A 14,671-nucleotide genomic window follows, 5' to 3' on the forward strand; every position below is an offset into this window, starting at 1 on the left:
AAGTTGAAGATTTCATATACGAATCCATCCATAGAAAGACGATTGAGAACGGAATTCGTATGAAAAAATTATAATTTTTGTTCAGATTTTAGCAATGTAGTCTCTATAAAAATATGAGTTAAAAATAGAGTGAGAACTAGTTGTTAAGATCTAAAAGAAAATTTGTAGAACATGGAAATACCTATGTATGAATATAAAGCACGTACAAAAACGGAGCTCGTTTGCATAAGATATGATTTTTCGAAGATGTGAAAACTACCAGGTAAAATGATGATGTGGCGGTCTGAGAGCGTGCCACATGGCAGATCGGGAATGCTCTTAACCGCCTCGGAACCAGCTCACCACAATGTGGCGAGCTTATAGCCATGACGTGGCGAGTCACAGAAACAGCTCTTAGCCGACTTAACACGTGGCACGAGGAGGACGTAGCAGACATGAGCTGATCCAAAACTCCACGACGTGGCACTTTCATGGCCATGACGTGGTGAGACATAGATCTCACCGTATAAATAGTTTGCAAAATCGGATGTTTTTTCATAAAAACGAACGCGATTCTTCTCTACTTTCTCGAGATTTCCCCAACCCTTGAGGCCGATTATCTTAAATTTTTGACCATTTTCTGACAGAAGTTATCGTAAAGTGTGCTTCGAAAAGTGGTTCATGGTCCTACTTTTAAACAATTTTAATGCTTTTGGGGGAAAATTTATGCTTGTTATAAAATATATACTCGATCCTATTATAAAGGTTATTGATAGTTTTATAATTATAACCGCTAAATAGTTGATTTATCATTATTACACAATTATATGGACTTATTCATATGATCGGTATTGTTGGTTTTACATTGGTTAAAACATGGTATAGCTCTATATACAGTAGTTGTGTTTCCCGTCAAGTAACTTAGGGTTTTAGACACACATTCACTTACTGTTGGAACTGTTAAATCTCGAAAAGTCTACATGAGATATGCAATTCATCAAATAAGAGTGAAATCTTAGTAAAATCCTCTGACCTATAACAGTTAATCCCGTGTGAGCGAGAAAGTTGTGTATAGATCTATATGGGTTGGCACTCCCAGTCGTTGTTGCTAGCTACAACCCATGGTTTGACGAAACCTACGGGGTGATAAGTTGTCCTTTCATTTGTTGGTCTGATGTCGATGAAGCATGCAAAGTGTTCGATCTGGTGTACTCCTTATAGCACCAAGCATAGGTCTTGAACGTCATATAACATCGATTATAGCCTCATGCAACGCCTATTACACTCCATAAAATTATACTTGTTCTTTATACAAGTATTAATGTGATGTATAAGTCTCATAAAAATTTATACTCAGAGTACTTGAAATGTTGTAGGTATAAAACTGGTGGGTTTTATAGGTTATAAAAAATTACATGTACATGCAGAAAACCATTTAACATTTAAAGGGTACATGAAACCTATAATGATCTATGTAATAACACTTTGAAGGCAACATACAATGAATAATAAGAACCCTAATGAAACCCTAATATAATCAAAATTAGTAGATATGGGGTTAAATACCTTTGATTTCTTGTAGTAAACAAATCACTTCAATTCCTTATAGTTGTTGGTCTTGGAAAGCTTAACATCAAAAGGATGAAGCCTCTAATGGATTTTACCTAGACCCTATAGCTAGAAGGGAAGAGAGGAAAGAGCTTGAGAAATCTGAATTCTTGGGGTGTCGAGAGTGGCCTAAAATCATAGGGTAATGCTTCTATTTATAACTGTTGAAAAACCCTAGAAACCCTAAATTTGAACATATGATAATAATACTTCAAATTTAGTAATTATCTAGTCTTTTAATTATCGAAAAGAACATTCTAGAAACCCTAATAGGGCATGCCAACCCCCCCCCCCTCCCCCTGCGGCCCTTTAGAATGTTCTGGAATCCTTATTTTGTTCAACTTTTAAACAATTACAACTCAGCCCTTGCATCTTTAATTAATTCTTATTAACCTCAAATTAATTCCAAACTAATAATAATTAATTCTTAATTAATAATTACTATTTCCAGTTAATATATTAATCACATGATACATTAACAAATTATTTATTACAATTTATTAACCATATAATAAACTAATAAATCATCTTGTCTCTATAAATGTCATTGTAACCAAGTTCTAGTTATGAGGCAACCCAAACAGACTTTTACTTTTAATTACAAGTATATATACCAATTCAGTTATGAGCATAGCCACCTTAATTAAATAGCTTCCCACTTAGATTAGTCTATAATTACAACTCCAAGTATAACCATTAACTAAACAGCAAAGCGTACTTTCCAAAGCCACAACCGAATTCTGATTCATATCAGAAAATTTCCCTAAGATAAGTGATCAACCATTCCTTCATTCTTCATGATATCTTATGGACACAAGAAATGGATTAGAATCAATCTCATTGTCTAAGATTTTGTTCTCAGATTTCCCAATTTGTGATAACGTCATAAGGCTACTAATTGAACACATCAATTTAGTCTTAGCTTGGCCCAATATTATAATGTCAACATCAAATCATTGATGGGCCATAGATATCGATTTTCATGTTAAGGAAAAAGGAACAAATAAACTTTGAATATATAATTTTAACCTTTACTTACCAAATTATACTACCACGTAATATAACATCAAGTTACTAATGCGTTTACGGAATACCAATGCACAACCGATTTGTAAATCACCACTTATGTATATCCGTTCGAAGAATAGAAGATATTATCATCTTAGAATTACTCATAATAAAATCCATGAAGTAATCTCTAAGCATGGGTTTATCTAATACTCAAAATCTCTATTTTCTAAGAACTCATGAAAATTGCAGTAATCCCATTGCAATGTCTAGTCTATATGGACAATCTAAAATCGATTCATGTTAGGACATGATTTGTGGTTTATACTTTACTTTACATAGCTTTTAGAGTTCTCGGTCTAGGATTGAAAACACCATGAATTCGGTGGTGTTTGGACTGAAATCATTAAGTGATTTCGGTTGGGCTTTGAGTTGGGCCTTTGTAATTAGGTCTAGGTATATATATTGTATTGATTCAGTCGTGTATAGAGTTAATTATTCTAGTTGTTGATTTCGAGATTTGAGAGAGACAGAGAGAACCGAGAGACATAGAGAGTCTTATGTACGAGACTAGTGATTAATATAGTGTACATTGAAGATTCAACATTGTGTTCTTATTTCATATTTACGATTTTTGTCATTCACTTGATTGGGATTCCGAACCAATCTAGTGATTTGGATTGATACCTAGATCGGGGTTTTACAATTGGTATCCGAGCTTGAAAAACGACTTAAAGTTGTTTTGGTATCAATCAATTCTCAAAACAATCCATAATTTTTTTTTTTTTTGAAGTTTTTGGTGTTTTGGGGTTTCCTTAGGCGAAAAATCACATTTTCTGCTCATAAGTGTTCATCATGTTCTTCGTTTATTTGGAAATTACGATCAGAATCATCGATTTCGGTTTAGCCTGGGTGATTTCGGCGGCACACTTGAGTTCTCGGCTGGGACAAAGTGATTTTGGCGGTTACTAGATTTCTCAGTCAGCAACTAAGTCAAACATCTAGTTTTTCGGTCAGATGGGGTTTCAGATCAGAGTTTTCGGAATGACATTGTGTTCGATCAACGATCTCGGTTAAATAGAGTTCTCGGTCAACGTTTTCAGTCAAGGGGATTTCTATCAGTAATCTTGATTTTTGACTTTTTGGTCAAACCTAGTAGTTTTTGGTTAAATCGTATACCTTTCGGTTTACAATAGACTCATACAACACCTCTCTTACAATAATGCAAAGTGATCTTGATTCAGTTATGGGGACAACAACTCGAATTCCCCGACTGCTAACTACTGATGGATTTCCTGAGTGGAAATTTAGATTTGAGAAGTATGTTAAGATGAATGATAGCAAAGTGTGGAGAAGCTTCCTAAGAGTTCCAGTCAAGATCACAACCACTCTGGATGATGAAGCTAAAACCGTGGTTAATTAGCCAATCGAGGACTACACTAATGAGGATTTCAACAAGATTGAAAATGATGAGAAAGCACTGGCTATTCTTACCGTGGCTTTGTCCCCTAACATTGTTCATGGTTTCCGGGAGTATAAATCTGCTAAGGCTTTATGGGAAGCCTTGATTGAGGTGTATGAATGGAATGAGGATATGAAGAAAAGCAGACAGAATTTGCTTCATCAAAGATTCAACATGTTTAATCATGTTCTTAGGGAGGCTTTGGAAGTCCAGTAGCAGCGTTTTATTGCTCTCAACATAGAAATGAGCACTATTGGAATTGTGTTGTCTCACTCTGAGATAAATAAGAAGCTGCTTAATTCAATTCCCAAGAATTGGGATATGAATGTGTTTGTGATCAAGAAGATAAAGGACCTGAGCAAACTCTCTCTTGTCGAAATGATGGCTATCATCAAGGCATGTGACATGGATGACAAGCAGAGAAAATTTAATCATGTCAATTCCTACTCAACTGCAAGCTTAGGAGCATCCACTAACAGTGAATTTTTAGTTGTACCATCGCATCATGCTCCTCCATCTTTTGATCTACCAATGGAATCTCCCAACTCTTCTACGTCCAGTTCCACCACCAAATCTACCCCGTAGACTCTAGCTCTTACCAAAGGAGTTGAAGAAAAGATGGCTATGATGGTTGGATTCATGAATTGCTACAATTCCTTTGTTGCTGGTGAATTAGTTCCTCTATTATGATTTGAGAACTCGATCAAATTCACCCTGAGGATGTTTAAGAGATGGACATATCATGGCAGATTGCTATGTTGGTGTTCAAGGAGAAGAAGTTCACTCAACGAACTGGAAAGAATAACTAGGGAGTGAATGTGGATAAGAAAGTAGGCTTCAACAAGAGTAAGTTGAGGTGTTACAACTTTCATGAGGCAGGTTATTTTGTTCATGAATGCACGACGCCAAAAGTGGAGAATAATGATGAGAGGGCTTTGGTTTCAGCTAGAAACAACACAGAAGCGCCTCTGAATAATGAGAAAGCTATGGTAGCACAACAGGTTTCATAGGAAGATCAGATGTAGACTCTAATATTAGTGAAGATAGAAGAGCTAATCTTGCCCAGATTAAAGATGGTGAGGATGCAGATTTGGCTGAGAAGAAGATGATGGAGTTGCAGTTCTCTTTCATGATCTTCACCACTCCTACCACTAAAGAGGTTAGTGAAGCTTCATGCTATAAATCTTGCATGTATAAAGTTAATAAATATCATGAGAAAAATGAGTTATTAGTTAGAAAAGTTTTTGATCTTAGAAATGAAATCTATGAAATTAAGAAAGTAAACAAGCCTCTTGAAGAAAAACTAGATGCTCAAAATAAAGATCTAATTAGGATTAAGGAGGAATATAGCATTAAAAGTGTTCACCATAGTTACGCTAAAGAGGAAATTGTCAAATTAACTACCGAACTTGATGCGTTAAAAGCTAAATTTAAATATGTTGAATTTAACTTTATGAAATTTGATGTGTCAAGTGAGATAGTTGAATCTATGATAGAAAAACAATTGAAATGGAAAGGTAACCAAAAAATTAGCTTAGGGTATCATAGTGTTCCACCTCATTTTAATGATAATTATGTTCTGCCTCTGAGACTATAGAAATCAAAAAACTTTCCCAATATGGCCAGCCCCCTATATAAACTTCAGTTAAGACTGAACAATCTAGCTCTACTAAAAGTGTTGAGATGAACGATACTGATGTCTCTACCTCATGTGTCGATTAAGTATTAGTGGAAGATGAGGACAAGGAGGACATTAATAATGATAGCTCTATTGAAAACCTTTCAAAGAATAACGTTTCATTTTCTTCTATTTCAAATATTTGTGTGAACAAAGATATTAAAAATGCTACTTTAGATTGTTTTAAAAATTGTGGTGATGTTGCTTTGAATTCAAATTCAAATAGTCCTATTTTTGAAAAATTTAAGCCACGTAAAGTTGTGAAAGAGTTAGATAAATGTAAATGTACGTGTGGAAATTCTTTGAAACAAGACTCTTTTGGGCCAGGACCAAGCTCTAATAACATTTTCTTGAAAATACAGACTTGTTTTAATTGTAGGACTCCATGTCACATTGCTAGAAACTATCCACATCATTCATATGCTCTCTTCTCTGAATTCGGATGGACGAATGTACTAAAGAGGAGATCTTCCAAAAGAAATCCTTCGACGTCACGTCCCCGTAATAACTATTGGAATGATGACAAGGCCAAGAATCAGGCCTTCAAGGACAAAATGAAAATTGACTTGAGAGATGGCCCAACCAAACCAAATCAAATGAGGTCAATGTCATCTCAAGGGTTGTCGTCTAGCTCACACTTAGAATATAAGCCTAAATCGAAAGGCAGTCCCATCCCAAAGGCAAGTGAAAAAGGTCCCATTCGTTCCAACAAGAAAGTACACAAACCAAGATACAAATGGGTACCCAAAGTCCTTTCTTCCAAATAATCAATTGGTAAACAAGATATAGTATGGGAAAGAGTATCCCGGATTAATAGTAATGGTGTAACATCCCCCTCTGGCACGTATCACAATATTGTCCGCTTTGGGCCACTCGGCACGAGGACTTCCCAGGGGGTCACCCATCCTGGTACTACTCCCGCCCGAGCACGCTTAACTGCAGAGTTCTTATGGGATCTGCTGCCCTCACGGCTTTAAAACGCGTTGTGATAGGGAAGGTATCCACACCCCTTATAAGGAATGCTTAGTTCTCCTTCCCAGCCGATGTGGGATCAGATCTAACCCACTTTCACCCCCCCCCCCCCCATTATAAGGTTCGACGTCCCCGTCGAACACATCGACCCGTGCCCTAGCTCTGATACCATTTCTCGATTTGTGCGTGTCATCCTTGCGCAGGGTCGATGTGTTCGACAGGGACGTCGAACCCTATAATGGGGGGTGAAGGTGGGTTGCACCTGATCCTACATCGGCTTGGAAGGAGAACAAAACATTCCTTATAAGGGGTGTGGATACCTTCCCTATCACAACGCGTTTTAAAGCCGTGAGGGTAGCAGATCCCATAAGAACTCTGCAGTTAAGCGTGCTCGGGCGGGAGTAGTACCAGGATGGGTGACCCCCTGGGAAGTCCTCGTGCCGAGTGGCCCAAAGCGGACAATATTGTGATACGTGCCAGAGGGGGGTGTTACAAATGGTTAACCCAGTTTCAAGATGGATTGGGTTCCCAAAACTAATTAATCTCGTAACTTGTACCAGAACAGCTATGAAGGAATATCATCAGACGTTGATACGTTGATAGTGGTTTCTCCAGACACATGACATGAGACATATCTCAACTGCATGACATTCAAAACATTAATGGTGGTTATGTGTTATTTGATCAGGGGGAGGGGTGGGAGGAAATATTACTCAAATGGGGACTGTTACAAATGGTGTGTTGAATTTTGAAAACGTCAACTTTGTTCCTGAATTGAAACATATGTCATTTGCATGTCGTAAATTATTAGTGGTTAACGAAAGGTCATTTCCCTATTTGCGGGTTGGGAGTGTTCAGTATTATCTTGGTTTATTGTCGAGATCGGTTCAGGGGTATTAAGTGGAAGATCAACGGAAAGGGTTCTGCAGGATGGTTATTCAGCATCATCAGGATCCAGTGGTTTTAGTAACCGTTATTGATTGGTTGATGGAAGCCCCAAGGGATGTGGCTCGTTGCTGAGGTATTGGTTGGAGCATTTGTCTTTTGGTCTTCAAGATTTGAGTGAGGTATCATTTCAAGCATTAGGGGCTATCAGTTTTACTGGAATCTAGGAGGTGTTCATCTAGTCTTTAGAAGTTGTGTGGTCATTGGGGGATTAGCTAGTGATGGAGCACGAGTTGGTAAGAGCTAGTTGTCATTGGGTCGATCGTTGTAAGGTGAGAAGGATTAGGAATCCTTCAATTCTCATATTCTTTGAGAGCTTAGTTGATTTAAAGTGGGGGAGAATCATTCCAAGACTCAGAAGTAGGAGCAGTTTTGAAACCGAGATAAGTTTTGCTTCCTTGTCAGGAAGAAAGACGGCCCAAGCGGTTGTTCGGGTTGACGATTGTGTGAGTTGGAAGTCCAAGAAACTTACCAACATTGAGATCATATTCTCTTGGTGATTAATAGCACGCTTCGGAAAACTAGGTCGGGGTCCCAGACATAACTCAAGTTCAGCATGGGGTGTTCGGTTGAGTGTGTGCTTGACTCTGAGTGTATTTGAATTGATAGATTGGGGTAAGGTATAGGGTTGCGAATGTGGTGAGGTGAAAGTGTTGTAAGACTATGGTGGATTCGTAGAATTCACTAGTAGTTAGTTGGGGTGAAAGTATTGTAAGACTACGGGGGAGCCGTAGCATTCACTAGTAGTCAGTTGGGGTGAAAGTGTTGTAAGACTATGGGAGAGCCGTAGCATTCACTAGTAGTCAATTGGGGTGAAAGTGTTGTAAGACTACGGGGAGCTGTAACATTCACTAGTAGTCAGATAGTATGGGAGGTGTTGTAAGACTGTGGGGTAGCCATAGCATTCACTAGAGGCCAGATAGTGTGGAAAGTGCAGAAAGACTGCAGGGTAGCCGTGACATTCACTGATTTCTTCAGATGACTTAGGCCAGGGTGGGCCAGTTCGCAAGGTTGTGAGTAGGTCACAACACAATTGGAATCAGGAAACAGCAGGTCAAAGGAGACCGAGCATGATGTAAGACTACAGTTATTCTAGTAGCATTCACCTTTTTACGTCGGATTCAATGGCGACAGGTTGTCGGCCTCTCATGAGCAGATGGATCAAAGGGATGGAAGGAACCATGATCGATAGTACAGATAGGGAAATTATTGTTAGATGAGGTATCCTTTGGAGGTCACGTGGGGCGAATGCAAGGTTTCTCGTTGGCTCAGCAATCGAGCAGGAACCCAATATTTTGGATATGGGCAGACAAGTTGGATCCAGGGAGGCTTCAGTTGCTTAGGAAAATAGCTAGGAGGCGGTGTGTTGTTCTGACCAGTGGTAGTGATTGAGATTCGTGTGTGGAGTTGCTTGCTATTCGGGGTACATGCAGAGCTGTTACATTTAGATTAAATAATCTCAGAGTAGCTAATTAGACCATGTTGTGCAGCTTTTTCCTGAGTCTTAATCGTTGTAGGGATAAGTCTCCTACTCGAAGGATTATCTGTGTTTTCTGTCAAGTATAAGTGTACTGCAAGGAAGTTTGGTATGTGACTCTATTTTCTAGTGGGAATCTCAAGTTATCAGAAGTTGAGTAGTTATTTGGGAGATAAGTGCAATGAATTCGGCAATGATTCAGTGTGGGCGGTCTGTCAAGGAGACCGAACATCTCGAGACTTCAGATTTCAGATTGAGTAAATGTGATCATGTTTCAAGGAATTTGTTCATCTTCGGTTTTTAGAACCCTACGAGGGTTGGTTTTGGTTGCCTTGAAAAGGTTGGGGTATGCTTGTGGTTGTGTTCGTGTTGCTCAAGTTGTTTGGCGTGTCAGGAGTGGTAAGGAATGATTTCCATGACGAAATCTAATTTAAGTGGGGGAGAGTTGTAACATTCTGTTTGAAATTGAGTAAATAAATAATAAAACCTGAACCCCAAGATGTAAATTTATATTATATATTATTTTATAGTAGCCCTAAAATCCATAATATTAAGCGGGGTGTTGGTTTCGGGGAGCCAAATGATATAATTTGGAATTTCAAGGGTTAAAGTGTAATTTCAGGATTTATTTTGTAAAGGTTTTCAGAAGTCCGGGGTGTTTGGTAATATATTGGACTTACATTGAAGGGATTTTGGAATGTTGAGGGCTGAATGGTAATATGTACTTAAGTTGAAAAGAATTGACATGGAGCGGCTAAAAGTGTATTATGAGCAAAGATTTCACATGGATGGGCATATAACCCGTCACCCTTGTCCCGTAACACTAACCCTAAGAAGTCTTTAGCCACCACCTTGTTCTTTCCCACCAACAGCTGCCACCCCCACCCCCTCCATTGTCAAGGTCGCGAAGCACCAACCAACACCACCACAACGTTGCTGTCGGACATCGTGGGCAGCCAAAAGAGCCACCGAGATAAAAGCCGAAGTCATGTTCATTGTGAGAGGGTTGTGAAGCCAGAAACCACCGTTTTGTTGTTGTCGTTGTTGGCCTTTTTCCCACAAGATCGTAGTGACTCGAGGAATAGCGTAAAGGTTTAAGTTGGTGTCTGCTTTGAATCTCTTCTCCTCTTCTTCATTCTTTTCTGTGCTGTTCCAACCTAGCCAACGTCCGTTACAGTCCATGCGGCCGTGAACGACGTTGTTTTCTTCGGTTCCCAATCGGTCTGCAGTTTCGACCATCTCTCTGCCGCCCTTGGGGCTCCAGTTGTGTGTGGTAGCCTCGGTTTGGTTGTGGGTCTCATATGTATGTACTCATCAGAATTCTTTAACATTGTATGTTTGTTGTATGGGTGTATGGGTGTTTTGTATCGTCGTAAAATAAGAGCACCACCATGGCAGCCAACCATGGTGGCTGCTGCCATTTATACCCTTTCTGCCGCCACCAACCACCGTGAGGATTTGCTGTGTGTGTGTTTTTTTAGTGTGTATGTGTGTGTGTGTGAGAGAGAGAGAGAGAGTGTGTGTGTGTGTGTGTGTGTGTATTTGATGAGTGTGATATTCTATGTATTTGTTTGGCCGGAAAATCCAAAGAAAACCCACCATCACCGCCGTAAGGTGGTGGCTGCCGCCTTCTGCCACCACCAGTCGTCGTGTTGGGTGGCGGTGTGCATTTATGTGTGATTGGATTGCTAATTGAGTTTCTTGGACATGTTTTGGACTAGAATTATAACCACCACCACCACAAGGTAGTGGCTGCCGCCGTGATCCGCCATTGGCCACCACTTCCCGAGGTGGTAGTGGGTGGTGCCCGACTTATTTAACACAAATTGACCTAAAAACTCAACTAATGGACTATTTGGCACGCGATTGGGTTGGAAACCCTAATTTTGGATATTTTAGTTTGGAATTATCGGGACCCACATTCAGACCCTTGGATTGATGTCACAACTTATGCCCAATTACATTGTATGCTTGGCCTAGTGGGGTGATGGACTTAATGGATTAAGTCCTTAATGGGTTAAGCAAGAACACTTAACCCTAATCATCATTTTATGTGAAAAACCCCAATTAGGGTTGGGTTCTTGATGGACCATTTCTTGGACTAAGTTGTTGTGGGCCTTCGTAGGCAAACTGAGAACATATTTATAGATTAAGGAAATTATTGGGCTTTAGGATAAGGCCTATTGGAAAGTCTTGTCCCTAATTTGGAAAATTAGGCCATATGAGGGCCATAATTGGGCCTTGATGATTAAGAGATATTGGACCATCGGAATGCCAAGTGTTTGGACTAGAATAAATGGTTGGGCCCTAAGGTAAAACCATGTAGAGGTTTGGGCCTAATTTGGAAAATTAGGCCATATGTTGGGCTTTGGTTGATTATCTGGCTTTTGGGCCTTTAGAGTGTGAATTTGGGCCTTGGTTTTGAATCAAGCTAGGTTGGGGTAAAGTAGTCTTTTTACCCCAAGCATGGACTTATTGTTATGTATTGGAACCCAATTATTAATTAAGTGTTGTTTTGATGTTGACAGTTTGGGAAGATGTCAACCAGCAGCTGAAGTTTTATCCGTGGGGCTTCAATAGTGTGAGGTGAGTTGTAACACCCGATCTCTGGTATGCATTCAATTCAAGTATTTCATATGTTTTTCCTCTAGGACTCGACGAGTTGGAGGCCCAACTCGTCGAATAGGATCGTGATCCGCGAGGAGTTTAAGTGATCTACTCGACGACTCAAGAGACTGACTCGGTAGTAGATGTTGTTTGAGTGAAACCCCAAATTAAGGGCTTGCACCCTATTTAAACACCCTATAACACCCCAACTCAAACCCCATCGTTCAGAGCAAACCCTAACTCGAAACCCTAATCGTTTTTGTGTGTTCTTGAGCCTTGTGGTGTTATTTTTGTGTGATTGAAGCTTGAAGGGGAGAAGGAGACTTGTGAGATCAAGGGGAAACAAGAAGATCCAGAGTTTTAAGCTCATTTCCAGCTTATTTGAGGTATGAAGCTGAAACTTTGTCTATTAATTTCTTGGATCTTGATTTTAGACCTTTTTTACATCCTTCTAAGCCCTAGTGAGGATGTATTCGGGATTTGGTATAAGAAGTGAGTTTGTGCTTCAGATCTAGGGTTATTGGGGGTCTTTATGGCATAAAGGTGCCCACTTTGTTGCCATAAACACCCCATACATCTTGTAGACCATCTTTTATGGCTTTTTGAGCCAAAGACCCCATGCATGTACACCAAGTTCGAATCTTTACGTGAAAAATGGACATTAGGAGGCCAGATCTATGGTTTTGGTGAGTTAAGACCCATTTAAATCAACTGTATAGTAATGGTCAAGGATGGACTCGGCGAGTCGTTCTTAGGACTCGGCGAGTTAGGGTGTAATGACCACCAAATCCTTTTTGTAGATGGATCATATGATAGGATGGAAGGTTCCTCTGTTGTTTAGGCTCATAAGGAACCTGGGAATCATGGGACTCGACGAGTGTTTGAGCAAAATCAGCGAGTCCAAGGCAGTCTCCCAATCTTTGAATATGGACTCGATGAGTTGTTCATACAACTTGGTGAGTCATAGACTGGACATATTCTTATGAGAGAGATGAACTCGACGAGTTCAAGGATGAACTCGACGAGTCGGATGAAGATGGTCCCGATGGTAGGATTGAAGGAGAACATGTAGAGTTCTTGCTAGACTCGACGAGTAGTGTCGGAGGTTGGTTTGGGTTAGAGGAGTATGGACTCGACGAGTTGGTAGACCAACTCGGTGAGTCAGGTCAACTGGATGTTGACTTTATCCAAAGTTGACTTTAACTTAATTAAGTTGACCACTGGTTAGGGTTGCGTATTCAAATTGATAACTTAGAATGGTTGTTGTGTAGGGATTGAGGAGTCGAGGAGAGTCGAATTTCACACCGAGGACAGTTCAGACACTACACGACATCGAGATAAGTTTCCTTCTAGTAGAAGTGGGTCTAAGGCACCAAGGTTGGCCCACTAGGAGTTGTCTAGTTTGAGATAATTGTCTTTGTGATAATTGTTTGGTTTGTTACTGCTTGATATGTGCTAGTACGCTATGTTATGTGAGATATTATCAATAGGAGGGGACTAGTCCGCGATTCGGTCGCTAAGACCAACGGGTCGGTCAGACACCCCAGATATGTCTGACAGCATGATTATGATATGATATTATATGCTAGCGGTAGGGGGTGAAATAGTCCCTATGTTCGGTTGAGATAGATCAGAGGGTAGGTCGGCACCCTAGAATAGCCTGAAATGGGTAGGTCAGCACCCCAGAACGGCTTGACATGGGTAGGTCAGCACCCAAGAATGGCTTGATATGGGTAGGTCGGGCACCCAAAAATTGCCCGACAATATGTATGGTATTTTGGTATGTGGTATGATGGGGGAACTCACTAAGCTTTATGCTTACAGTTCAGTTTTAGTTTCAGGTACCTCTTCATCTAAGGGGAATGAGTCGGTGGTGTAGCGGCACATCACACACACGCACTCATGGTTTCCGCATGGAATTTCTTGGATTTTACTCTAGTTTACTACTTTTGATTATATGGTTTGAGACACATTGGTATGTTTTTATAAATTGATATGACAACTGGAAATGTTTTGGTAAACTATGTTACAAGTTACTTAATTAAAAATGAAATTTTTGGCCCCGAAATTTAAGATGTTATATGAGTCTCCTCACCATACTAATGGCTCGAAGGCATCAAGGCCGACCCATTTTGTGATATGCGGTACACTAGTTGACGTAGTGATATGTGGTATACTAGTTGGTTATATGCTATGTAGCATGCTAGTTGTTTAAATGATATTTACATGAAAGACCATGGGGGATCCCATGGCACTTGGATGTCAGACCATGTGGGGGAGCCCATGGCTTTCCAAGTAAATACCATGGGGGGAGCCTCTGGCACTTGGATGTCAGACCATGTAGGGAAGCCCATGTCTTTCCAGGTAAAGACCATAGGGGGAGCTTATAGCACTTGGATGTCAGACCATGTGGGGGAGCCCATGGATTTCTAGGTAAAGACCACGAGGGGAGCCCATGGCACATATGTGTAAGACCTTAGGGGTAGCCCACGGCATCCTGGAGTAAGACCCTCGGAGGAACCCACGACATCCTTATATGTATATATATGCATGGCTTATGTGATTCGTATGGTTTCTGTGATTATGTGGATTATGTGGGGTATGCTCTGGGGAACTCACTAAGCTTCGTGCTTAAAGTTTTGTTTATGGTTTCAGGTATCATCGGTTTGGAAAGGAAGGGCCTGGCTTGATCGCAGCGCACACACCCGTGTTTTCTGTAATATGTGATTTTGGGATGAAATCTAATAAATGTTTTTAATTAGCAATGATTTGGAATGTTGAATTAAACGATATCTGTGTTTTGACTATAATAAAATGAGATTTTTACCCTTAATTTTTAGGTCGTTACATAATTCTCTCTTTATTAATCTAGTTAGTGTTCAAGTCATGCATTGGACATGCATAATTGAAAAGCTTTGATTTTTATGGTCCTTTG

Source organism: Lactuca saligna, chromosome 7 (genome assembly GCF_052625555.1).
Source record: "Lactuca saligna cultivar CGN05327 chromosome 7, ASM5262555v1, whole genome shotgun sequence".
In the NCBI taxonomy this organism is placed as follows: domain Eukaryota; kingdom Viridiplantae; phylum Streptophyta; class Magnoliopsida; order Asterales; family Asteraceae; genus Lactuca; species Lactuca saligna.